General features: G+C 49.6%; 1 protein-coding gene across 1 annotated transcript in view; it reads left to right on the top strand.

Annotated features, from left to right (window-relative positions):
- Positions 1 to 12,810, top strand: part of LOC141174072 (uncharacterized) — a 369,120-nt gene that overhangs the window by 336,114 nt on the left and 20,196 nt on the right. The gene's annotated exons all lie outside the window — the stretch shown is intronic.

Genomic DNA, 12,810 nt, shown 5'->3' with positions numbered 1-12,810 from the left:
CTGGTAAAAAATAATGACCACCTAGCTTGTCTGGGATTCAGACGTTTCGCGGACTCCAGATATAGCAGGTTCTTGTGATCGGTGATGACGGTGACCGGATGAACTGCCCCCTCCAGAAAATGGCGCCACTCCTCAAAAGCTAACTTAATGGCCAAGAGTTCCCTATTGCCGACATCGTAATTCCTCTCAGCGGATGACAATTTTTTAGAGAAAAAGGCGCACGGATGCCACTTACCAGGGGACGAACCCTGTGACAATACTGCTCCCACCCCTACCTCGGAAGCGTCTACCTCTACAATGAATGGCTGAGACGCATCAGGTTGAATGAGTATGGGCGCCGAGGCAAAACATTTTTTCAAAGAGGAGAATGCTTGACAAGCCTTGTCAGACCACCTAGAAAAATCCGTCCCCTTTTTAGTCATGTCAGTGAGAGGCTTAACCATGGACGAGAAATTACGAATGAACTTCCGGTAATAATTAGCAAACCCCAGGAAACGTTGTAGTGCCTTAAGATTCTCTGGCCGATCCCACTCAAGAACTGCCCGCACTTTCCCAGGGTCCATACGAAAACCGGACGCTGAAACCAGGAAGCCTAAAAACTGGAGTTCCTGTACGGCGAACACACACTTTTCCCACTTGGCATACAGTTTATTATCCCGCAAGATCTGTAACACCTGCCTAACGTGCTCCTGATGAGACACCAGATCCGGCGAGTAAATTAGGATATCATCCAGATATATGACAACAAACTGTCCCACCAAGCGGCGAAAAATGTCATTAACAAAGTGTTGGAACACCGCCGGGGCATTAGTCAGACCGAATGGCATGACAAGGTTCTCATAATGCCCCTCCGGAGTGTTAAACACCGTCTTCCACTCATCCCCCTCCTTCATCCTAATCAGATTGTACGCCCCCCTGAGATCCAACTTAGAAAACCATTTGGCGCCCACGATCTGATTAAAGAGATCGTGAATAAGTGGGAGCGGATACGGATCTCGGACCGTAATCCGATTAAGTTCACGGAAATCCAGGCAAGGGCGTAGGCCTCCATCTTTCTTCTTAACAAAGAAGAACCCCGCAGCCACCGGTGAAGATGAAGGTCTAATATGCCCCTTAGCCAGACTTTCTGAGATATAATCCTTCATGGCCTGCCTCTCAGGACCAGAAAGGTTATACAACCTAGCTTTAGGTAACTTGGCCTCAGGGAGCAGTTTTACAGAACAGTCATACACGCGATGAGGAGGTAGTTCCTGACACCCTTTCTCCGAGAATACATCCTCAAAGTCCGCCAGAAATGGAGGTAAGACCCAAGGAGTAACCGCACCAATGACCGTGTTCATGCAGTTTTTATTACAGAATTTACTCCATTGGCTTATCTCCCTGGTTTGCCAATTAATAACCGGGTTATGCTTAGCTAACCAAGGAAGGCCCAACACAATAGGAGTGGGAAGACCCTCCAACACGTAGCAAGACAACAGTTCTTTATGTATTGCCCCCACTTGAAGTTTTACGTCATGCACAACTTGCAAAAAACTTCCCTGCCCGAGAGGCCTGGCATCGATCGAGAATATGGGGATGGGTTTAGCCAACTCACTCAACCGCATACCTTGAACCCGGGCAAACCGAGCATCAACCAGATTAGCCCCGGCCCCACTATCCAGAAGAACAGATATCCTCTCAGTTCTTGTACCCACCACCACCTCCGCCGGTACGAGAAACTGAGACGAACCTAGGGACGAAATACCTACTCCCAGATTGCCGTCCACCACACAACCTGGGATCAACAGTTTTCCGACGACTCTTCACTCTGCAAGGGACGGGATGGACACCCCCCAATAAAATGTCCCTTTCTGCCGCAGAAGAAACACCTTCCTGCCTTATGGCGCACCACCGGTCCCCTCCCCCGAAATGATGTCCCTCCTAATTGCATAGGCTCCTCTGGACTGACCAGGGGAACCACCATATGAGGGGACCTTGTAGGAGGTGGAGTCATCACAGGGGGTAGAGTTATCCCGCACCTCTCCCGAAGCCGTCTGTCCACGCGAATAGCGAGGGCCATAGCGGCTTCCAGAGACACGGGAGAGTCATACTGTGCCAACACATCCTGTAATTTGTCGGATAAACCATGACAAAACTGGCTCCTAAGAGCCGGGTCATTCCACTGGGTGTCCGTGGCCCACCTACGGAACTCCAAACAGAATTCCTCCGCCGGACGATCTCCCTGCTGGATCCTACGTAACTTAGACTCAGCAAGGGAGATCCGATCTGGGTCATCATATACGAGTCCCAGGGCAGCGAAAAACCTATCCACTGACTGGAGAGCCGGGGAACCCGGGGGAAGAGAGAACGCCCAAGATTGTGGGTCCCCTTGTAGGAGCGAGATGACAATTCCCACCCTTTGTTCTTCACTCCCCGATGACCGAGGCCGCAGCCGAAAGTACAATTTACATGCCTCCCGGAAAACAAAAAACTTGTCCCGCCCCCCAGTGAACCTATCAGGGAGAGCTACTTTAGGTTCTGGTCCGGCTTGCTCCTGAGGATGCCAAACCTTGGACCTAACGTCCGCCAGCTCCATGGACAAACTCTGCAATTGCCGAGCTAGACCGGCTACTGGATCCATAGTAGCTGGAGAAAAACTAAGTGGGTCGGTGAAAATGTCACGCTGTCTCTGTATACTGGAGGTAGGGGGCCTAAGCTGACCCTAAGCTGGGGCCCTGACTAATCCCTCAACCTGGAGGTACTGTTAAAGGTACAGAGGTCCAGGCCGCCAGCGTAACCCCTACCTCCTGAAGATCCCTGCACCTCAGTAATCTAGTCCTGAGAAGGACCCCGATCACAACCAAAGGGAACAAGAAATAATATGCCCAAACACAGTATTTAGACGAACGAGACAGTACAAGGGAAAAACCAAAACCACCTTGCATACAAACAACTTCTCAACTACAACAGAGGGAAAACCAACGGGAAAGGAGATAAATGATAAAGCGAGGAAAGGGAAAAAACACTTCCAAATACACTTATCTCAGCAACTCCAAACACCACGATCCGCTCTGTCAGTCTGAATGAAATGCTTTCACCGACACCTCCCAAACAGACCAGCAGGTATATGAAGGAGTCTCACTACAGAAGTATTGATTGCAGCTGGGCGAGGCTGGACCTCATCTAGCCCAGAGAGAGAGAGAGAATTAACTCCCTCACTGCCGAGAAACACAAAGCACCAACAAGTCAGCTGCGAGAAGTCAGGCTGTGTACTCGTGACGATCTTCGTGGCAACACACCCGTGACAGGTTTCTGCCGCTGGACTTAGAGGTTCCCACAGCCTCGGACTCCGTTGTCCGGTAGTAGTCTCTTCAGCCAGGACGAGCAATATCTGCTTCCAGTCCCTGGCACTCGGCTCCTGCTCCTACAGAACTCCTGCTGTTTCTTTCCCTGTGTCTGCTTGTTGTCTCTAACCCCGCCCCAGACCCAGTTTATATAGGGCAGATTCCTCCCCTCCCAGGTGTAGGTAGGAGGTGTTGCATGCTTAAGGGCTCCTGACCAGGAAACCTCCCACTTGCTCTCAGACGTAATATTTCTATTACTGTGGTAACCAGACCCCTGGGGTGCCACATTCCCCCCTAGTAAATTTTAGTACTCCGGAACTAAACACATTTTTAAGAAAACACAAATACAGGGTATAACAGTAGCATAACATATGTACAAGAAGTTTTAGTCTTTAGAGGTCACGGAGTGTCCGTAACCGGGTGTCCATGTCACCCAACAAGGTGAAGTCTTGGAACAGAGTAGGGGACCTGTCCAAAGCAAACCCCAAATGTTGGCCCTGGGCATGGCTGCAAGGCTGAGGCTAGCTACTTTGGGCCACAAGGAGGCCACGACAGACAGTTTTTTCTCTTCTGCGGCCTTCTTTGCAAGAGGCACCAAGGTGCAACTATCTACAATGTAGTTCCGGTTACTCAGCGTCCATAACCTGTCAGTCCAAATAAACCTGCAGGGTAACTAGAGAAACATAATCAATGAACAGGCAACAAAAACATAAACCTTTTTCAGCATTTACGTATGTACAGGTAAATATATACTTGGCATTAGACTTTCCAGCGAGCGGGCATCTGTCTTCTAGTGCTCCTGGTGGACCTACGTAACCCACTATCTGGTCGTGCACTACAGGGTGTAGGAGGTGTTGCGGGTAGGCCTGGCAGCTTTCTGCATACTCTTTGGCTTACTAGGGGCACGGCAGGCTCACTACTAGCAGAGGGTTGATTCTCCTGGGCTGCTGGTATGGATTCTTCTGCCTCTTGGGCCGGCTGCTCTTCCGACACTACCTGTTCTTCTGTAGGCCCTTGAGGGGCTGGCTGGAGAAATATGAGGACAGGCACCACGACTGCGTTGTTGATTTGAGTCCAGGACCGGGGAAATTCTCAGAGTATGGTACTGATCATTTCTTCCCTTTCCTCTGCGGGTTGAGGGTTCTCTTGATCTTCATCAGGGCTTTGCAGCTGCTCGGGACACTTTTTCAGGTTGTCTCTGGAAACAATGGCTGTGGTTTCTCCTCCATCCTTACTGATTACACAGACTTTAGGATTGTCATGGCTTGAGGGCAGTACGGTGTACGGGTCATTCTCCCACTGGTCGTCCAACTTGTGGAGCCGCTTCTTTCTCTTCAAGACCTGCTTTCCAGGTACCAGTGGAACAGCGGGAGCATGCTGGTTATAAGTCTTCTCTTGCCTTTCTCTTGCTTGAAACAGACTCCGCTCGACGCTCTCCTGTACTTTCCGATACTGCTGCTGCCGTTCTGTATCCCAGTCTGCCTCTGGCGAGGTGTCCTCAGGTGTCAGGACTCCCATATCCAGGTCAATAGGCAGCTTACCAGGTCTTGCCCTCATTAGGTAAGCCGGGGTACAGTTGGTGGAACCTACAGGGATGTGATTATATAAGTCCACCAGATCAGGCAGTTTTTCAGGCCAGAGACTGCGTTCTTCCAGGGGCAACGTTTTTAGCAAGTCTATCACCACCTGGTTCATTTTCTCACATAGTCCGTTGGTCTGAGGGTGATAGGGCGTTGTTCTTATCTTCCTGCAGCCATACAGATTGCAGAACTCTTGGAAGACCTCCGCTTCGAAGGCTGGCCCTTGGTCAGTCAACACTTGCTCCAGATACCTGTGTGGACGGCAGAAGTGCTGCTGGAAGGCTCTAGCTGCTGTTTGAGCCGTTAAGTCCTTGACAGGGACCACCACCAGGAACCGGGAGTAGTGATCTACGATAGTGAGGGCGTAGACATACCCAGATTTGCTTGGAGCCAGTTTCACATGGTCCAGGGCTACCAGTTCCAGTGGCCCTCTGGTGATGATGGGCTGCAGGGGAGTCTTCTGGCTGGCGCGGTCCTTCCTTCTTAGGTTGCATGGGCCACAGTCTCTACACCACCTCTCGATGGCTCCTCTCATGCCTACCCAGTAGAACCGTCCACGCAACAGGAACTCCAGCTTCTTCCATCCGAAGTGTCCTGCTCCATCATGGTATGCCTCCAGAACCATAGCCGCGTCTCGTCTTGGGACCACTACCTGCCAGGTCAGCTCATGTGTTCTTGAGTTGACCATTCTCCGGCACAGCTTCTCCTTGTAAAGAAACAGTCTACTTTTCTCCTTCCACAGTTGCTTGGTCTCCTCCGGAGCGTCTGGGTCAAGACGGGCATCAGCCTGTGTCAGCATTTCCTTCACCAGACGGACTGCGGGATCACTGTCTTGTGTCTCCGCCCAGCTGTAGTGGGGTAAGGGATTGAACGTGGCAGAGCGCCTGTCCCTTACACGGTGGGAATACAGGGTAATCCCATGACGGTGGAACGCAGGGAGTTCGACCTCTTCCAGTTCTTCTGGATCTTCCCCTACGTCCGGTAAGTTTGGCATTCTGGACAGGGCATCCGCATTGGCATTTGTGCGTCCCGCCTGGTATTTGATGGTGAATTCATAGTTGGACAGGCGGGCCATCCATCTCAGCTCCAGGGCACCAAGTCTTGCAGTGTCCAGGTGTGTCAACGGGTTGTTATCCGTGTACACGGTGAACTTGGGAGAGGCAAGGTAATGCTTGAAACGTTTGGTCACTGCCCACACCACTGCCAGGAACTCTAGCTTGAATGAACTATAATTCTCAGGGTTTCTCTCTGTGGGCCGTAGTTTTCGGCTGGCTTAAGCGATTACCCGTTCTTTCCCCTGCTGGATCTGAGACAGTACGGCCCCTAGCCCGATGTTGCTCGCGTCCTTGTGGAGGATAAAGGGCTGGCTGTAGTCAGGGTACGCCAGGATTTCATCCCCCGTGAGGGCCATCTTCAGCTGGCGGAAGGACTCCTCTTCCAGTTTTTCCCACCTGAAGGGCGGCTTCTGGCTTTTGGCCTTCCTGGATTGACCTATCAGGAGGTCCTGCATAGGAGCTGCCATTTTGGTGAAACCGGGAATGAATCTTCGGTAGTAGCCTACCAACCCGAGAAACTGCCGCACTTCCTTTATGCTGGAGGGTCTTGGCCAGTCTTTAATCACGGTGATCTTATTGGGGTCGGGAGCCACTCCGTCAGCACTCACCACGTGTCCCAGGTACTGCACCTTTGGTTTCAGCAGGTGACACTTGGAGGGTTTCACCTTTAGGCCGTAGCTTGCCAAGGCGTCAAACACTTCTGCCAGGTGTTTCAAATGGTCCTCGTAGGTTTTGGAATAAACGATGACATCGTCCAGGTATAACAGGACCGTCTCGAAATTCCGGTGTCCCAGACAGCATTCCATCAACCGCTGGAAGGTTCCTGGTGCGTTGCAGAGCCCGAACGGCATACAGTTGAATTCGCTGAGACCCATCAGGGTGGTGAATGCAGTCTTCTCCTTGTCTGCCTCTGCTACAGGAACCTGCCAGTACCCGCTAGTAAGATCCAAAGTGGAGAAGAAGTTAGCAGATTTTAATGCAGCTAAAGATTCTTCTATTCTAGGTAACGGGTTCGCATCTTTGTGTGTGATACGGTTGACCTTTCTGTAGTCTACACACATTCTCATTGTGTTGTCCTTCTTTTTCACTAGAACTAGTGGAGCTGCCCAGGGGCTACAGCTGTCCCTGATTACCCCAGCCTCCTTCATGTCCCGCAACATCCCCTTTGCATGCTGATAGTGTGCAGGGGGTACAGGTCGGTATCTTTCCTTTATGGGCGGATGGTCTCCTGTGGGGATGTGATGTTCTACCCCCTTTACTCGCCCAAAATCTAGCGGGTGTTTACTAAAGACTCTTTCATACTCCTGAACCACCTGGTAGACTCCCTGCTTTTGGTGTGAGGGAGTGGAGTCAGTACCCAAATGCAGTTGCTGACACCAGTCCTCCATTTGTTTCTTAGAGCCGTTACCTTCCTCTGGTTGAGATGGAGGCAAGGGTTCTATGGCCTTTACAGAATTTTGGTTTATGGTAAACAATTTGGCTAGCGTGGCATACCGGGGCAGGTGTACTTCTCTCTCCCCGATATTTACGATGCGGACAGGTACCCTCCCATGGCGTACATCGACCACTCCCCGTGCTGTCAAAATGGTGGGTCTACTGTCTGAGTAGATGGGCTCTACCATTGCTTGGTAGTCTCTACCTCTTAGACCAATAGCTGCCCGGCACCATATCATCATCTCACTTTTCGGGGGCATGGCAATAGGGAACGGGTCACACATTCTCACGCTACCAATCTCACCACCAGATAATTCCACCTGTTGCCGTTTCATCAGTGCCCGGATTTCTTTTTGGAGGACACGCTGCTGGCTGGAACTGGCGTTCTTGGCAACCTGCTGTAAAATGAGAATCCCCTCTGCAAGACAATTTTCAATCACGTTAGTTCCCAAGGTTATTCTAGGGTGACTCTCATGACGGTCAATGTCCACAATAATCAGTCCTTGTGCCGCCAGTTCGACCTTACCGACCTTAATGGTCACCTCTTTGAACCCCACCTGCGGCACGGGCTGACCATTGCTGGCGATGATACTCAGGTCATCATCTGGGTAGCGGGTTATGCCCGAGTCATTCCAGTACCGCTGAAAGAGCACGTAAGGGATGGTAGTCACCTGTGACCCAGTGTCTAGTAGGGCACTCATAGGAATGCCATCCAGTACCACAGGCAAGTCCGGACGTACCCCTATGTATTTATCACGCCAGTTCAATGGGCCTGATGATCTTATGCCTGGGGGTTGGCCCTCTGCCCCAGGTTGTGCCCGTTTAAATGACAGTACCTTGCCATATGTCCGGGTTGATTGCAGCGGCGGCAGATGGGTTGTCCATCCTCGTTGTATCTGTCGCTGGGTCTTCCTCTGGACGATAGGATCCTCCTCTGTCGGTGCCACGGGACGCCCTCCGGACTGGTGGCCAGCTTGATCCTTCCTGGAGGAGAGACCTGTAAAGACTGCACAGTTCGGGTTAGCGCGGCTACGCTTTTAGTTAGCTCTTGGACCTGATGGTGCAGGTCTGTAGCCGGGTTGTTGTCCAAAGCCTGCGCACCAGTTCCTACAGGCTCTGCAGACAAGGGCGCCGCCTCTTGATGATAGGTAATAGCAGGGCGCCGGTGGGTTACAGCGCTACCCGGTGCCGGTTCTCGGAGCACCCGGATGGCCCTGTCCTTGAACTTTGCAAAGTCTAAACCAGGGTTCTGCAAGGCCATTGCACGCAACTGGGTTCGGTGGGCGTTGGACAGCAGACCCTCAATGAATTGCTCAGTTAACAGTTCATCTGCATTCCGCACACTGTCAGGGTCTGCCTGTTTAATGGCTCACAGGGCCTCTTGCAAACTCAAAGCATAGTCTCTTATACTGTCTTGGGCCCGCTGCTTGCACCCATAAAATCTCATTTTGATCTCGGCTGAGGTGCGGGTATCAAAAGTGTCCTTCAGATGGGCCAAGATCTCCTTTACGATCTCCTTGTCCCGGACTGACCAGGACTTTACTTCACGCTGGGCTGCGCCGGTTAGCTGGCCTATCAATATGCTCACTTTCTGGCCCTCCGTCAGGGGGTATACCTTAAATAGGCTGTACAGTCTCTCTTTAAAGTCGCTTAGGGTATGCGACTCCCCTGAGTATTGGGGCAGCCAGGCCGCTCCGGGGATGTAAGGCATTGTAAATGGCATTACTGCGGCAGTGGCCGCGCTGGGGGTAGAGGGTCCCTCCGTGTCCGTCATCTTCCTCCCCCCTAGTTAAGTGTGGCCTACCTTCCGACGATCCTCTTCTGTAGGCCGCGGCTCCGCTGGTGCTGCTCCGGACGAGGACCTTGCGTCGCATCCTGGTGACGTCAGCGTCGCTCTCTCTCCCTTCCAGGACCTTGCGCAGCGTCGGTGCGTGGAGCGGAGCTTCGGGTCTCGCGCGCTTTCGGCGTCCACGCCCCTCTCCTTCCCGCGCGGCGTCCCGAAGATGGCATCCGATGGCGGGAAAATGACTGCGGATGGCGGGAAACTTCTGAAGATGGCGGGAAACTTCTGAAGATGGTGGGAAACGGCTCCGGATGGCGGGAACCTTCACCACGGCAGGTATGACAGTCTTTTGAAGGCACGCAGTACCAGGTGGTTGCGGGCACGAAATCCTGCCGACTACGCCAAAGTTGACGCGCCCCCTGGGCCGAGTGTACACGCGTGTGGGTTACCCGGAGCCGTGTCTCTGGGGGGTTGTATTCTCTGTGGCGTCGACCCGGTCCCATGGCTCAGGGTGGTCAAACCAGTGGCTGTCTTTATAGGGTTTTTGTGGTTTAATGTCCGACTACGCCACCCGTGGATTGCGGTCCGGGTGTACCGCCGCTGCGAGGCAGTCCGCTGAGGCTGGTGTGTGCGCAGCTAAAGATGGGATAACTCCCCACGGGAAGAGTATGGCCTCAGGGCAGGGAATGTGGATGATGGGAGTGATGGTGCACGGGCGTCCCAGTACTAGTAGTGCTGTATGCGGTAAGAAAGCAGGAACGACTCAGAGTCTTTGCAGTGCAGTTCAGGGTCTTTACTGATGATATTAAGGCAGACCCTCCCGGGAGTACTGGCTAGCATAAGGGGCCTGGTCAGTCTGCGAGCAAGCAGGAGTTCCCCTGGCCAGGTGGAGTTGTAGGCCTCCCCGTCTAGCTACACTCTTCCTGGCTACCTTGCTGTAAGCGAGTGGAAGTAGCCCACGTCCCTGAGTATACCGTGTGGTGCTCATCCGTATGGCTGGTGACTTGGGGCCTTCTGATAGCCTCCGCTCCTCGATGGCGGTGCTGGTCCCTTCCTTGTGACTGAGCCTCCGGGCTTCTATGGCCAGAGGACCTGGAATCCCCTGCCGGCTGGTTTCTGCTGCTGGACTTATAGGTTCCCACAGCCTCGGACTCCGTTGTCCGGTAGTAGTCTCTTCAGCCAGGACGAGCAATATCTGCTTCCAGTCCCTGGCACTCAGCTCCTGCTCCTACAGAGCTCCTGCTGTTTCTTTCCCTGTGTCTGCTTGTTCTCTCTAACCCGCCCCAGACCCAGTTTATATAGGGCAGATTCCTCCCCTCCCAGGTCTGGGCAGGAGGTGTTACATGCTTAAGGGCTCCTGACCAAGAAACCTCCCACTTGCTAATTTCTATTACTGTGGTAACCAGATCCCTGGGGTGCCACACTTACTATTCCACAAATGTAACCATCTTCAAGACACTTACAGGTGCATCTCACTAAATTAGAATATCATCAAAAAGTTAATTTATTTCAGTTCTTCAATACAAAAAGTGAAACTCTTATATTATATAGAGTCACTACAAACAGATTGATCTATTTCAAGTGTTTATTTCTGTTAATGTTGATGATTATGGCTTGCAGCCAATGAAAACACAAAAGTCATTATCTCAGTAAATTAGAATACTTTATAACAACAGCTTGAAAAATGATTTTAAAATCCGAAATGTTGGCCTACTGAAATGTATGTTCAGTAAATGCACTCAATACTTGGTCGGGGCTCCTTTTGCATCAATTACTGCATCAATGCGGCGTGGCATCTGTCAAGTCAGCAGTCTTCCCAATTATTGTGGAGCCTACTGAAACAGACTAAGGGACCATTTTAAACACGTAGGAAGCCTTTGCAGGTGTTTTTTGTTAATTTTTCTAATTTACTGAGATAATGACTTTTGTGTTTTCATTGGCTGTAAGCCAGAATCATCAACATTAACAGAAATAAACACTTGAAATAGATCACTCTGTTTGTAATGACTCTATATAATATGAGTTTCACTTTTTGTATTGAAGAACTGAAATAAATTAACTTTTTGATGATATTCTAATTTAGTGAGATGCACCTGTACTTAAACAGCCAGAGGCTATAACCAACTAATCAGAGCTTACTGACACTTCAGTTATAAAAGAAAGGGGAACCAGAAGACCAGAATTCACCAGTCAGGTTTTACTATCACCTCATTATGGAAAACTAAGGAACTTGCGATTGGCAGGAATCAAGCATGTTTGCTCCATAAGAGTAAATGTATTTGTATGTGGAAAATTCATTGCAAAATGCAGTACCAGTTAAGTTAATAGAATTTTGAAAATCTCATAAATACAATGCAGACATTTTCCACTATTTACTTAACCTGCGCTGTAGATTCCTTTCCGGATATTATAATCTGTGAATTCATAGGTTACACATCGAAAAAAGCCACTTCAGAAACTGGAATTGCGTTCTCTCTATGGCTGGATCCAGCGTTGATTTGTCTTGTAACCAATTCGAGGTTTATTAGAAAATGTTGGCTTGTATATTTTCTCATTGAGTAGTGAGTGAAATGTTTGTGTAGCACCTGCTTAGAAATGTCAACTTTCCCTAGAACCAAGGAGAAGTTTGTTCTCTTTGCAGTAAGGCGATGGTCGAGTTGAATAATTCTTATGTTATTTAAGGAAGAGTTTCAATGGAGCCTTGGTTAGGGATGTGTACTGTCACTCCATTAAAACTATTAAGATGGCCAAATAGCGATCTCTCTTGACTCAACATACACATGAGCACTCAACTTGACCAAGCATTCATGTTTTTTTTTTCATTGGGAAGAGAGGAGAAAGCATCAGCTAACCTCCTCTGAAGATAAAAAGTATTGAAATTCCAAGTGCCCAATCCTCAACATTATCTATTAGGCCCCGATATACATTAGAAGGTCAGCTGGTCCTGCTGAAATGGAGGGTTTAGACAATTTCCATCTAATGAGTAGCCTTTAAAATGATGGAAACAGCCATGTTGTCTCATGAGAATGATCATTCATTTCAGTAACTGCCAAGTAAATCTACAAAAGACTTTCTGGCCAGGGCTACCGTTGACAAAATCAGTTGTTTACCATCCACATCTATGAGATGACAACCCTTTTCGAATACATAGATTTTTCTAGTAACTAGTCTTTTTTCAGATTCCATTTCTGCAGGATACATTGATAGAATTAAATGGTTCCTTTAGGCTAGGTCAACCTGGACTGTGTATGCCTTGGTCTTTAAGCACACAACATTTTCAGAGTCAAAGGCTTCCAAAGGCCTTCTAAGCATTAGAAAACCTCCCCAATTGTCCTTTTTAGAAATTGTGAATGTTTTTATTATTTTTTTACATTTTTAGCTGCTTAATCTAAATTTTATGGTTACTCTTTAAGCAAACTTTTTTTTTCTTTTCTTTTGTCAATGAAGCTTAATCATTGTATGGTCAAAAGTTCCCCAATTTTTTATGCTATTTTAAATTAGTTCCTCGTAGCTTTCAAGGTCTCTGTTTCTTGTCATTTAATAGGAATTTTCATTCTTTCATTGTTTGCTGAAGGCACACAGGTCACATAGTTTGAGTAAACTCTTGAGTAAATGAGGTATTACCAGGTGTCAGT

This window comes from Phyllobates terribilis, unplaced genomic scaffold (genome assembly GCF_046119375.1).
Source record: "Phyllobates terribilis strain yellow unplaced genomic scaffold, ASM4611937v1 Scaffold_13__5_contigs__length_258822181, whole genome shotgun sequence".
NCBI lineage: Eukaryota > Metazoa > Chordata > Amphibia > Anura > Dendrobatidae > Phyllobates > Phyllobates terribilis.
The sequence above is the reverse complement of the archived record's forward strand: the minus strand, read 5'-3'. Positions and strand labels throughout refer to the sequence as shown.